The sequence below is a fragment of the Micropterus salmoides genome, unplaced genomic scaffold (genome assembly GCF_014851395.1).
Source record: "Micropterus salmoides isolate LMB-PRFRI ecotype aquatic unplaced genomic scaffold, ASM1485139v1 Ms_hic_scaffold_10, whole genome shotgun sequence".
NCBI lineage: Eukaryota > Metazoa > Chordata > Actinopteri > Centrarchiformes > Centrarchidae > Micropterus > Micropterus salmoides.
The window spans coordinates 22,490,614-22,504,303 of record NW_024040041.1 but is presented as its reverse complement, the minus strand read 5'-3'; positions in this window follow the sequence as shown (position 1 = coordinate 22,504,303).

Here is a 13,690-nt window from a genome sequence, read left to right as displayed (position 1 = left end):
AGATGACATTGGGCTTGTGAGGGGAGGGTAGCAAGATGATCCCTCTGGTCTCTGTGTCCCATGGTTGCTCTAGTGATGGACGACCCTGTGAATGGCTGTAACTGCAGAGTGGGGTAACCTGCCACAGGGGTGACTGTGCCAGCATGCACCGTCCACTCCATCTACTTGCTGTGCTGAATGCAAAATTGATAAAGGCTCATTAATATGCGCAGATAAAGGGAAAAGCCATTGACTACCTCAGCAGCTCCTGCCGGTTGTTTTGGGGAAATTAATTTAATAACTGGATCAGTAAAGTGCCGTGATCACAGCCTTAGCTCCAATTTGCATATTAATGTAGCATGGAGCATGCAGCCTGCAATGTTTATGGATGGGTGGGGCTGAGGCAACTGTTTTTAATTACCTTCACTTGTTCAGGAGGTGACAGGGGTGGGGCCCTGTCGTGTCACAGAGGAAGCAAGAAAAGGCAGCATTAACCTGGTGCAAACACTTTGCACACTTCTGCATATTTATTAAAAGGTATGCCCCTACTCACCCAAAGGACTAGTAGTGGGATTTTTCTTCCTAATGCAAGTTGAAGAAAAATAATCGCACCAATACAAATCCACCCTCATGGATTTCTTTCTTCAGTGATTTCACTTTGAGGCTTTTATGCTTTCCCACATAAATGAATACCTAAACTCTTATTAAATGTCAAGCCTCAATATGTTTAAATGCATGTGTGAGGGATGCTGAAATCATTTTATGAATGTGTGGGCATGATGAAGACTTATGTGATGCTTAAAACTGAATATATATTCTATAAGCATGAATTATACAACAACTTTATAGGAGCAATGTGAACTCAAATTCAGCACACACTAGGCAGAGAGAAAGAGAGAGACAAAAACAATAAGTGAGAGAGGGAGAGATGCAGAATTTGAACTTGAGCGGCCTCAACAGATACATGAGCCACTGTAATAGTAATATCAATTCAAGTTTTGGGGTTGCAAAAAGTAATTATTCATTTATAATACATTTTATTAACAGTAATACTTCTACTACTACTACTACACATATGATATGAGAAAACATTTTTTTTTTTTTATCAAACTCCTGCCCATGTCTCTTTTTTGAGTGGAACACCAATAATGTTACAAACAAGCAGATGCATAGCTCATAACAGCTACTGAAGCAGATGCTAAATAAATAAGGAACTGAAATTGATATCCTTTCTGAGAAATGTATATATTAACTCTGGACTTCCTGTACACCCACACATTCAATAACATGTCATGCCAGAGGGCCATTATAGTTTATAGACTGTACTTAATCTTGAGCCGCAGGGAGCAAAAAGTGCGCATTTTGAAATTTAACAGCATTTTATAGTTTGTGATAGTATTAGAACTCTACATCTACTGTGTGTTTTAGGACATAAGCTTAGTATGTGGGGAAAGCATGTGTTTGCATACATTACAATGCCAACAACGGTGACTTTCTCTTGAAATAAACCTAATTACTATATTTTTATTTCTCAGTTCCCTAGAATTTGTTGTATTGTCTTTACAACATTTTTTCATACTGGGGACCATGTTGGCTGATCAAAATTTTAATTTTCATTTATCTCCGTTACCTATATCTTGATGAGACTGGTTACTAGATTTTGTTTAACTTTGTTTAAGCATATGATGAACCTGAAAACAAGACCACTCTGGTCTGTTTAGTGTACTGATTTTTTAAGCTTTAATTGTGGTCTTTACAATTGAGTGTGCTAGTTTACCTGTAAATGTATGCGCATGTGGTTCTGTGCTTTACAGGTACACATTATCACCTGACAATAATGCATATAATGTAGTCCGGGATGTGTAGTGTTTTATGGGTGTACTGTTTTATTGTGCGCTTGTGTGTAATTATTGTTTTACTTTGATGTCAAATCAAATGGGCTGATCTGATGTGAAGTCACCTGTAATCATCTGGTGAGGCAGGTGTGAATTAGCCACAGCAGGTTCGGTTTACAGCTGGTAATACAATATGTGAAAGTGTTCACAATTGCCATGTAGGGCAGCTGTAGTCTACACTTTGTGTACCTCGTTGTGTATGTCTGATAAAGAAAAACAGAAAGTATGTTGAATCTTGAAATATCAGACATTCTGTATTATATAATATATACTGTATATCAGTTTTAAAATATCCACAGTACCAAACCTGTTCAGTCCACCCACCAGAGCAAGGCTGTAATTCAAACAGTGTAATGGTGTCCTTGGAGATATGGCTCTTTGATCTTGGTGCAATTAGTTCTGTGTTTTAGTCACATAGAACTTAAGGTCTATAAAATGGGCTCCCTCCTATTGTCATTCCCATGGTCACCGCCCCTAGTATGTTTTGACTGACACTTTTTTTTTTCTTTTTTGTAAACTTCCTAATTTTGTTGCAGAATAGAGAGAGGACAGGGGAAAAGGAAAGAGTTATCTCTCTTCTGCGAGCCGCTCTAATCTCTTTTGATCTTCTGGGGGAGAGAACAGCATCTTGTCTCACTGACATACAGTAGACATAGCCTGTGATCTGACAGTCCTCTCACCTAACCTGGATTTCACTTTGTCTGTCACTCTGTCTGTCTCCCTCACAACCCCTCACTTCTCTTGCCTGAACTTTCTAATTTAGAGCACTGCATTTGAAGTTGCATATTCCATTGCTGTTCATGATCTGCCCTGCATTTCTAATGCTGGGAGTGTTTAGTTTAATAAAGCTGCCTGAAAACAGAAACTCTTTTTATAAACACATCCATCATAGTCTACTAAGTTTAAACAACTGCCTGAAACCTAGGACAAAAACGAAGAAGCCTTCATGGAGACTTTTAGATTAAGTGAAATCTGTTTCTATATCAAATGTCAATGTACCATTGTCCAGGATTACAAATACTGCCTAGTACAAAAGCTGCTCTACCAGCAGCATTTATTTAAATCTGTTATCTGTGTGTGAGTTACTTTGTTACTAATTGTAGTCCCAATCTGGGTGGATTTTCCATTTCAGCAGGTTAAGCAGTGCTTAACCTATGTTTTAAAAAAGTAGTTTTTTTTTTTTTTTTCAAATTAATAATAGCTTTGGTCCATGCTGATGCCTTAATAAAATTTTATTGATCTGCTATTTTTAGAAACAGGTCATTCTATTGTTCAAAAGGAAATCTATTATGTTGTAAACTGATGTGTCTGCTTGAGACATCTCGCTAGCCTATTTTTAAAAAAACCTTTTTTAAAGGTTTGCTATTGGCGTTTTTACAACTATAGGCATGGTAGAGCAATGCATTGAAAAGAAAGTGCCCATAGTGTTTGCATCTAATATTTCATTGTTAACAGTACCAGTTGATAACAACTCATTATGCAGTATTTTGCACATACAAACATGTCCACAGATAAGTAAGTTGGACACAACTGTGTGTATGACTGATTTAATGTGACACAAATAAGACGGACGTGGGATAAACTGTGTATTACCACAGCTTTCACTCTGTTGATGCTCGGGACAGCCATCCTGGACGGGGTTGGTGAGGTTCTCCCGACTTTCTAAGGGGGTGTTCCAGTTCTTCCAATGTCGAGTGGATTGCAGCACGACAAAGTCAGAACCTAGATGCTTAGTATAAATTCTGTACATGCAGTTACTAATAATAATCCACTCCCTGCAAGCTGCCTGATTAAACTGTTTAAGGTGGGTGTTATAATATAAATTAAAGCATGATTTTGCAGCTGCATGGCCTAAGTATTCTGACTAAAAACAAATCTACAGTCTGAAATTGTGTCTGCATGTAAAAGAACAGTAGCAATGGGTAAGATTGGTAAGGCAAACTATCTGAAAAGAACTGCTGTGGATCTTGGAGTGGGAAAACTTTACATATCACTGTAGATTTAGCACTGTATAAAGAGGCTCTCTCAGAGCCTTGCATTAGGGCTAGGTCACACCACCCTTGAAGTTTACTTACCTATTTTCACCTGCTCCATTGCAAGTCAAAAAATTAAGCTGTGCTATGTTGTGTGGCAGTTGAATTTCCACATTAAAATTAATAAAGGTTACACAGATTTTACGCAATCCCCTAAAAGATTGTGGTGGTATTTTTTCCCAAAATTCATTTGCATCACCTTGAAATACGTTTTCCTTCCTTTGCGATTAATTTTGTGCCGCCTCGCCTTGTGTTTCCTCTGATCTATAGAGAAAGGCTTGTGCTATATGTGCTTGCTGCAGTATTATGTAGTTGGCCCCTGCTAGTTGGGGTGTATTGGTAACTCATCCCTCATATCAGATATAGGCAAAGCCCTGCGAGTTCAATTCCTGTGTGGTTTCACAGTGCTTTCTTGGCTAATGTTAATAGGAGCAGTAACAGTACAACTACTGCATCATATCCAAAGCACCATAAATTAAACCAGTAATGCAGCCGTAGTCTGAGCAATAACCATATCCACAGCCAGGCAGAGAAGCTGTACTCACAGCCAGGGTATACTGCTGGAGCTCGGCCTTTCGAATGGAACATTGAGCAATAAATACATGTGTCACATCATCTCAACCTATCTGCAGTTAATTGGCACTGTATTATAGCCTGGGTATCGTTCAAATATTTGCAATAATGGTACCAATACCTTGACTTTGATGAACTGAACAATACGTTTTTCGATACCATTTTTTTAAATTCCATTTTCACAAAAGAAATCATGCAACCCCATTGTGAGGGAATGCAAAATGTATCGCAAGGGGAATGCAAAAGCAGTTCAGAAAAAAAACAATCCCACTGTGATCCTTTGCTGCCATGAGCAAATTCACTCTGTGGTGATTTCAGACAAATAGTTTGAACTTGGCAAATATTGTGTTTATGTCATAAACACAACAACTTCAAACAGAGCTGATTCTCTAAAGTATAGTCTTCTGCCTCAAGAAGTATAATTTGTTTGTCCTCATCATAACTGGGTTGTAAAATCAGTTGGAGGGGAATGATAATGCCTCATGTCTCACACAATCTTTTTCACACAGTATATTTTCCCTCAGATATATGCTTCAAGGTGAATGACAAGAGGGCACACATTACATTCACAATAAATCTCATACAGTGCAAATTGTCCATCACACATGATCAACCCCATTGTTACTAAGCCAAGCAGTTTCTACTCATCATTTTCCTCAGGTCAGTTAGCCTATACTGTTAGACTGATTGGAGGTTTTGGTTCATGTTACACATGTTTTCATCTCTTGTTTGTGCTTGTATGGATGGGCAGGGAACCTCTAGGAAAGATATGTTTGTTTAAACAGAAAGTGGTCCTTGCTGAAATGCACTAAGAGGAAGGACAAAGGACAAACCTTAAGTGGTAGGGATGGAGGAAATGTGACTGATGCCAATTTAAGTCTTTCTGAATGCATTTCCTTTGAAAAGAGGTGTGAGTCATTAGAGCAGGAAGGGCTGAAAGCAGTGTGAGTTAAAAAGGATTGCAACAGCTCCCTCTTAAAAAGCAGGACAGATCTCATTATGCGTTTTAGCATTTTCAACACCAACTGACCATGATTGTCAAGAGTTTTATTACATTGGTACTGCTATAATTACTGCTGGGCTTTTAAACTAAAAGGTCCCCTCACTTAATTGACTGATGTGAAAAAATACATAGTACCCAATTAGAATTATTAATTCACTTTGCTTTTTGGTTTATAACCCCTTTAATTATAAGCTAATGTAACACATTAATCATGCATCTACTGTATGCATTTGTCTGCATAGGCCCTGCCCATTTCCATTAGATCAGTGTTTCTGCCTTAAAGCCTTTTTCCAAACCTGGTAAATTTTCGTCCAGTATTTGTGAAATTTGGTACAGAGCAAGGCTCGACTAGGAACGGACTGACCTGATAAAGGGGGCGTAATCGATTTTTTCCGCTGTTCTAGCTGTTTTCCGTCCAAAAACAGCGGTGCTTTGTGTCAACAGAGACGTCTGGAGGGCCGCCATCTTGGTGAGGTCGGCTTCGGTGTTAAGTTTCGTTTCTGTCATCAGATTGAAGTAGAGAAGAGTTTGCTTTGGCGGAGGCGATCTCTATCGGCGCTACACAGACATCCATGAGATGTATGGATTCGTCTTGTCGGGACGACCAAAAAGAGACCACTTGTTCTGTTCTCAAGCTGTGGGCCTGTAAAGCATGGGAGTGCTTTTGGTCATATATATTGACTGTTTTTATCAATATTTCAATATTTTGGAAGCTTCATGTTATTTGGAACGTGGTTGTATGGAGAGAAATAATGTTTTGAAGATAACTACCAATAAAAAATATTTTTGAAAGATTGTGTAATAACTGTTGTATATCAGTTTCTTTTCATCAAATTTACAGTTACAGTTGTATTCCAGGTGTATTAGAAGATATTCAGGTGCATTATAATCTACCTTATGATGGTTTTGATGGTTTATTGCATTAAAATATAGCTTTTTTTTTTTACCAGGCAAGGATGAAAATATCATATTTTTCATCTCCATGTAGTCTGTAATGGTAAAATAAATATGTTAATGTACGTTTTTGGATTTATATTCCTTAGCTTCTGACCTTTCAAAGGAGACCAGAATTATGCATCTAGGCCTAATGGTTGAGGAGATATTGATTTATTTTGGGTATGTTATTTTAGGTGTTTTTCCTGGAAATAAGTGCCAGGGTCCACGTGATTTTCAAAATTGTTTATGATTGGTTGTCAAAATTTTGTGGCCCGGACTTATTTACTGTGTAGCATGTCTACATTGTTTTAATAAATTTATGAGAATTAATACCAAATTATGAATTTTAATATTCAGAAAAGATTAATTCATAAATCTCTCGTGGGGCACCACCTGATATTCCGTTCGCCCAGGGTCTCGGGATTCCCTGAGTATGGCTAATAATTAGACAATTATTCACTAGTGATCAGTTAATTAACAATCGCTCAGTTATCTTAAATCAGTCAGTCAGTCTCATATCGAAGGGGTAAATTCTCGTGGCAGGGACTTGGAGACAGGCAATACACACACAATTCCTTGATTACAGTGGAGTTTTATTAACTAACTAAGGTGATGTAAAATTGCGGTTAAATACATCAAAGAAATAAACAATGGCTAAACAATGAGGAGGTGGTGTTGTATTGTGGGGAGGATTTGACTCATACTGCAGCTAATGAACGCAATTAGATGATAACTCGGTTAAATTTGTCTAGGAGTTTCAAAGATTAAATATACTGGACTAATAGACTATGGGACATCACTGATCACAGAATGCAGGGTGTTTGGTCTTACTGCTTGTGTTTCTCCCAGCCGGTTGCTGGTGAACGGCCTCACACTGGCTGAGTCCGTGCGTTCTCAGTTAGGACAGCTTAAAACCGTTGGCCGGCCACTTTCTCTGCCAGGGAATTGCTCCGGAGGTCCGTCTTTTGTCGGCTTATTGAAGAAACTTGCAGTGGGGGCCTTTCCAACCCCGGCTCGGGTCAAAGGTTTGGTCATCCTTTGTTACTGCTGGCGGGACCATGTGGATGGGTCCCAGAAGGGATCAGTGGAAGATAGCTCGACGGATAAGGCTTAAAAAGATCTTGGTCGTTCCTGAATTAAACTAATGTAGCTTAACAGACTGATAACTTTTAACAAAATAAAACCAAAGAAAATAAAACGCAAGTAAAGCTGCTGTTAAACGAGGGAAAGTTGAGGTCGCGGCGCTTCGCGTGTGTAGCTTGGAACGAACAAAAGACCTTCGTTGCGCTGGGCCGAACTCTTAGGGCGTTGCCGGGAGAGGGGGGCATGCTGGGCACGTGCCGAAGCACAGTTGGAGAGCCAGGAACAAACAGAGGACAAGAGAGCGAACAAGTGCGTATGTCACTGTTTTGTCTGTTGGGGCGTGGTTCCCAGAGGGCTGTCCTTTGTTTCCCTGAGAGAGGGCTTGTCTTCGGTTTGCCTGAGAGACTGTCATCTTAACTTTCAATATGTCTAATCGAAAATCTATTTGCGCGTATTTTAATCAAATATCTTCCCACAATCAAACCTTAATTGCCAAATGGTTATACCGTTCTTAGTTTAAGCACTTGATAAAAGGAAAACAATTGTCAGTAGTTTGAGTCTAGCATTTCAGACGATGGCATGTAATACTTATTTTGTCCACTTGGGGGAGCTCGGGTTACATGAGGATAGCTCTGATTAATCCTAACACGATCTTCTCAGGAGCTGGGGAATTTAGTCATTTTTAACCTTAAATTTGAGCTGGAAAATTAATCGAGTATAGGATGACATTTCTTTATCATCATTTCTAAAGGAAGTGTCAGAAAGTATTGTGAACAAAGCATTGTGTACAAATAAAATAAAGTCAGGTGAACTGCTGAAAATTACAACACTGCAAAATTAACTTATTTAGATTCTTTTCAAAAATAGCAACAACAACATGGTAACATAACTACTGAAATGGAATGGGGAGACCTAGTAGAGGTAATTTTTGAGTCTTGAGGAGACAGTACTCTGTTTACACAAAGGAATTTAGGGCTGTCCCTGGGTGTCCTGGAGTTCCTCACACCTGGGCGTGAAGAGGAGAATGTCCTTTGATGTGAGGTAATTAAACAAAGAGCAAGGTCAGTTGCCATGGTTACATGTATGGGGAGGCAGTTTAGGGTTTCCTGCCCTCTCTTACCAACAGTTTTGATAGGCTGTTCATGAGAACGCTAATCTCTGGTCAGTGTTCCTTTGTCATTTTAACAATCAGGCGCCAAGGCTTATCATGGCTTCTGCCAAAGGTGGCCAATTTTACGATCAGACTACCCAGAAACAGCACTTAGGGAGAGAAACCTTTCACCTCTTCCTTGAAGTCACTTCAGCTGTCTGTTGAGTTGATATCTCACCCCTCCTTTTCTTTCTCCCAGGGTGAGAGAAAGAATTTGGAGTAGTCCAAATGTATTTGATATAAAATGCACAAATCCACACTGTTGGTTCACAACAACGGCATCTGAATGATTTTTTTTCTGGTCAATATCTAAAACCTTTCCAAAAGGAAAAATAAATACAATACACCAGACAACTCTTCCCCATGCAGTATTATAACTTCATTTGATGGACATGAAAAGTGATCTTTTGGCTGAATTTAGCCACACTGGTGTAACACTATAAATACTGGAATGGGAAAGTGTGGTTTGAAGATTTAAGTTTTGATTGATAAATAAGGATGATTTATAACAACTCAATTTGTCATTTTTTTATTTTTTAAGTTTTTATTCTAAATGTCGTCTATGCCAATGAAGAATTTCTGCACATCTAATAATGTCTTGCAGCATTATATGTGCTGGAAAGAAAATAATATGTTCAATATTCTTATTCCAAAAGTAATTTTCAGTGAAATTGACTTATTGCACTTAATGGACTCTTATTACTCATATTGCTTGCGGATATTGTGATGTTTGTATTCAAGTATCCTAACCCCTCTACTCTACCACCAGCACACAAGAACTCCAAGAACAACATCTCTTTTCTCCAGCTGCATTTTACTGTAATTACAGGAAGAGGAGAGGGATCCAGGTAGAGCCTGCAGTTCAACGTTTCATAGTAAATCTTTACTGCCTCAGCAAGGTGTGTGATGTCGGACATCAGGGTTATAAAACTGAATCACCCATTGTCGCGGCCCAGAATGATTCTATTTTACTGTCCTTCACAAAAGAGTAGGCAATGAAATTAGGGATGCGAGTGCTGAATCAGAGAGCTCAAAACCCAATTAAAGTGCCAATTAATGAGCAATGTTTTCCAAGAAGGTAAAGTGGAGTTAGAATTACCTCCACTCTCACTAACCCATTATTCCATCTCCTCATCCTGGGACCATCCTTTTTGAGTTCAGATATGAATATAAAATGTGGGGTGAAATAAGGAAACAGAGTGCAAGTTATGTTTAATCTAGTGATATGTCTGTCGCGAACTAGTCTGCTAAGAGTAAGTAAACGAGGGGAGCCAATCCCCCTTTCAGATGAAGAATCTTGTGTATTTATTTCTTGCAACAAATAAGAATGTAACTTAAAGGCAGTGACCAATAGATGTGGAACTAAATGAAGAGCTGTTTGGGAGCCATAAGATCCATCTCCCTTCAAAGAGCTAAACCATCACTAGTTTAATCATGAGGAAACAAACGTTCAAAGCACTATTCAGTGCTTCTGTGTAAACCTCAATAGGCAGGGAGCTGAGGAAAGTTTGTTTATTGTGAATCTGGAGAGAGGAGGTGGTGTTTCAAGCGTGACTGAGGACACAATTAATGAGGAGGCTGATGGAGAATTGTACAGTGGCAGAAACAGTGAATTAGCAGACATATGAAACGAGAGCGGGACCAGAAACGATGAATTAGCAGACATATGACATGAGAGCGGAACCATTTGTGAGCCTTGCTGTGACAGGATAAAAGTATTACTAAGTAAGACATGGATTGAAGGGATAGAAAGCAAAGGTACTATGCATGTACACAATAATTTAATCAAAGAGGAGTATCTCAGGACCAGCAGCTTGATTGCATTTCCATCAATACAAACTCTTCTTTGAGGATGGCTACATGATTAAAGTGGGAACTGGGTTTGCCTCTTAATCCTTGAGTTGCTGTCTCTATCAATGTTCCTGGCTGTGAGACTCACCCTTGTGCACTCAATCAAACCGGTTCTATTGCTGTCACACCTGGACTCTGTTGAAGTGCATGTGAGAATGCATGCTCTTAGCCACTTTAAGTAAATCAAGTCGCTAATGCTGCTCAATGATCAATTTTTCCTTTTGGATTTCTGCTGCATTAATGCAGGCTGCTCAAGCTGAAAGATTTCTGTAAGTTAATAATCTTCTACATAAAAAAATCTCTATTGGTTACTTATTATTCAGGCCAACTATTATTTTGAAGTTGGTTCTTTTGTTTTCCCCTACGGACTCTGTACAACTCTGCATTAAAAAAGGTTCTTGCTAAGTCACTGCTGAACCCAATGAAAAATTAAATTTAATAATTTAATTGAAGACAAGGCTGAGGGTCTTTCAAGAGAAATTTGAAACTGTGTAGCTATAAACTTTTACTTTACTATCACGTAACAGGGTAGACCTGTATCGGCCTGATTTTGAATGGAGATAGTGTGATGGGTGAACACCTAAAGTGTGTGTATGTGTGTGTGTGTGTGTGGTGGCTGTCAACCCAGAGTTTCCCAATCCAGCCGTGAGCGCGTTCACATAAAAGAGGCGGTGTTGGCAGCAGATGACCAATCGCAAGTCCACTGTCAGCAGATAGTCATGTTCTACAAACTGTATCACTTCAGAAATACGACATGGTCTAAGTAGCACGGCTGCAGCTGACACATGCGCCTACAGTGTGAATCCCTGAGCTCTATGAAAATTTCAGCCTTATTCTTTCAGCTCGGCACTGAATGAGTGGTCGTTCCACCTCACTTAAAAAACTTCTCGTCACTTCAAAAATGACTAATTTATTTAACACACTCAAAAGTGTTCCAAACATTTTTCTAAATTAATGTCATAAAGCAATTAAATGAAAAATCCATTCATGCCATAAAATGTGCTCAAATAGTCTAGTGGTTGAATCAACATTTAGCCTAGGCTAATGAAAACTCATCTCATACCTATGCCCACATTGCGGAAGGCGAAACATGACCAGTCTCTGTGATAGCCTATAAGATAGCTACTAACCTAAAATAAATAGCCTACATTCATATTAAAATTTATTTCAATATCCCTACCAAACTGCTCATAGTATTCAGCTTCACATGAGAAATATGAAACCATCCATCCATCGTCAACTGCTTATCCTGCATGTCGTGGGGGAAATATGAAACCCATTTATTTTAAACGGACTGGGAGCAAATAAAAATATAAAACACATTTCAAAGCAGTTAGTAGGCTTACTGTAAAAACCTGTAGGCTAGGCCGACAAAAACTCAAGGCTTTGTAGGATGATATCGCGATAGACTGGAGTTTTTCCACATTACCGCCGCAAACATAAAGCAGCCTATAGAACAGTCTGTGGAATTTCCTACAGATGGTGATGTCATTTTTCAAGAGAGCTGATTGGTCAGTAGGCGGCATTTTCGTAGAGTTGATCTCTTATCTGGAACATAACCTGCTCCGAAGCAGGTTAGCTGTTCAGCATAAGTTACCATGGCGATCTACCCGGTAAGAAGTGAATCATCGTCGTGGTACTGAAAACCCAGGGTTAACCCCAAAATCCTGCCTCGTGGTACAGGCCCCAGTCCTTGGCGCGTTGTTTGCGTTCAGTACACGCAGGGAACGGAAGTTGAGCACACCTAGCTGCAAATAGCCTAATTCCATTCTACTTAATTGATCCTGAGTTTCCTTTATTGAACTGACTTTTAGCTTTCTTAGCTTCGGCCTTGTTCCAATTATACTATGTAATACAAAGATCTTATGCACTGCAACATGCTGTTTCAGTTTGCCAAGAATACATAGCTATTTATTACCTATCAGCTATTCTGTGCAATTGTGTGTAACTTTTTTTTGCAACAATAACTGAGATACAAATGGTTTGAATTTTTAATTGCGCTATCAAAGTAATCTGCTTTAAGTGTGTGTGTGTGTGTGTGTGTTTGTGTGTGTGTGTACACAACTTCTCCAGATACCAAACTAATTTCATGCATTATTATATTCTCCTTTGCATCAAACACAATACATGCCCCCTTTCATTTTCTTACAAATTGAACTTTACAGTAACTTCATAATCTGGGATGTGAATATTTGTCTTCCTGCACCACTTAGAGCTCTCATTATATATAAAAACTATCCTGTCTTTTTCCAAAGCATCTTTTTGACAGATCCATATACAACTTTCATACTGTTCACATCTTACTGTCTGCCTGCCAACTTTGCAAATCAGGTACATCTCATGAGTAAATCTCGATTCACTCATTTAGAGATTTGAGTCAGTGCAGTTTGTTCTGTTTATATTTGCAAGCTCTGTGATCACATCATGTAAAACTTTGATGCAGCACATCTAGGCCACTTTTATCCAGTTCAGTATTGTCCCAAATGCATTTGAACACAAATCAGCTGCAAGGTGAGATTTACACCACACTTTTTATTCATCCACTCAGTGGACAGTGCTGATATTGCTGAAACAATCAACAAAAATCGCTTTTTTAACTTCTGAATATGGTAAATGCCACCCAATATTCAAATGCTGTGCGATATTTCTATTTATTGAACATTTTTATACCCTTGCATCTATACAGCCGTATGCTTAAGAAGCCTTCTATTAAAAAATGTAATTTAGGTTAAATAAATGTAACCTGTAGTGTATGAGGAAAATTCTACCTTGCACTCGATGCTGCTTGAGAAACACCCAGAAAGAGCTCCGATGTACAGACAACCCTAAAGTCTGTTTTTTTTTTTTTTTTTTTTAAGATAAATCTTAGCTTTGAGCGATTCACACACTGTGAACCAGCTTAGTGAGGCCTCCTGAATCACAACCTTCACCATTTTAATCCACTTTTTCTCTCTCAACATGATCTTGAGCAAAGAAGACACATAAGTGCAGTTGCTCCACAGCAAGGGTTGTGTACTGATAAGTCTGCATTAACTGGAGATGCTCTGTCCTGACACAGATACAATGATACAGTACTGAAATGGGGCCAGCTATAATGATTTGATGCTGTTCGTCATGCCCCTGATCTTTATAGTTATTATCACTACACTTACTGGCCCTTGGCTCTGAGTATTAGTTGGCACAACAG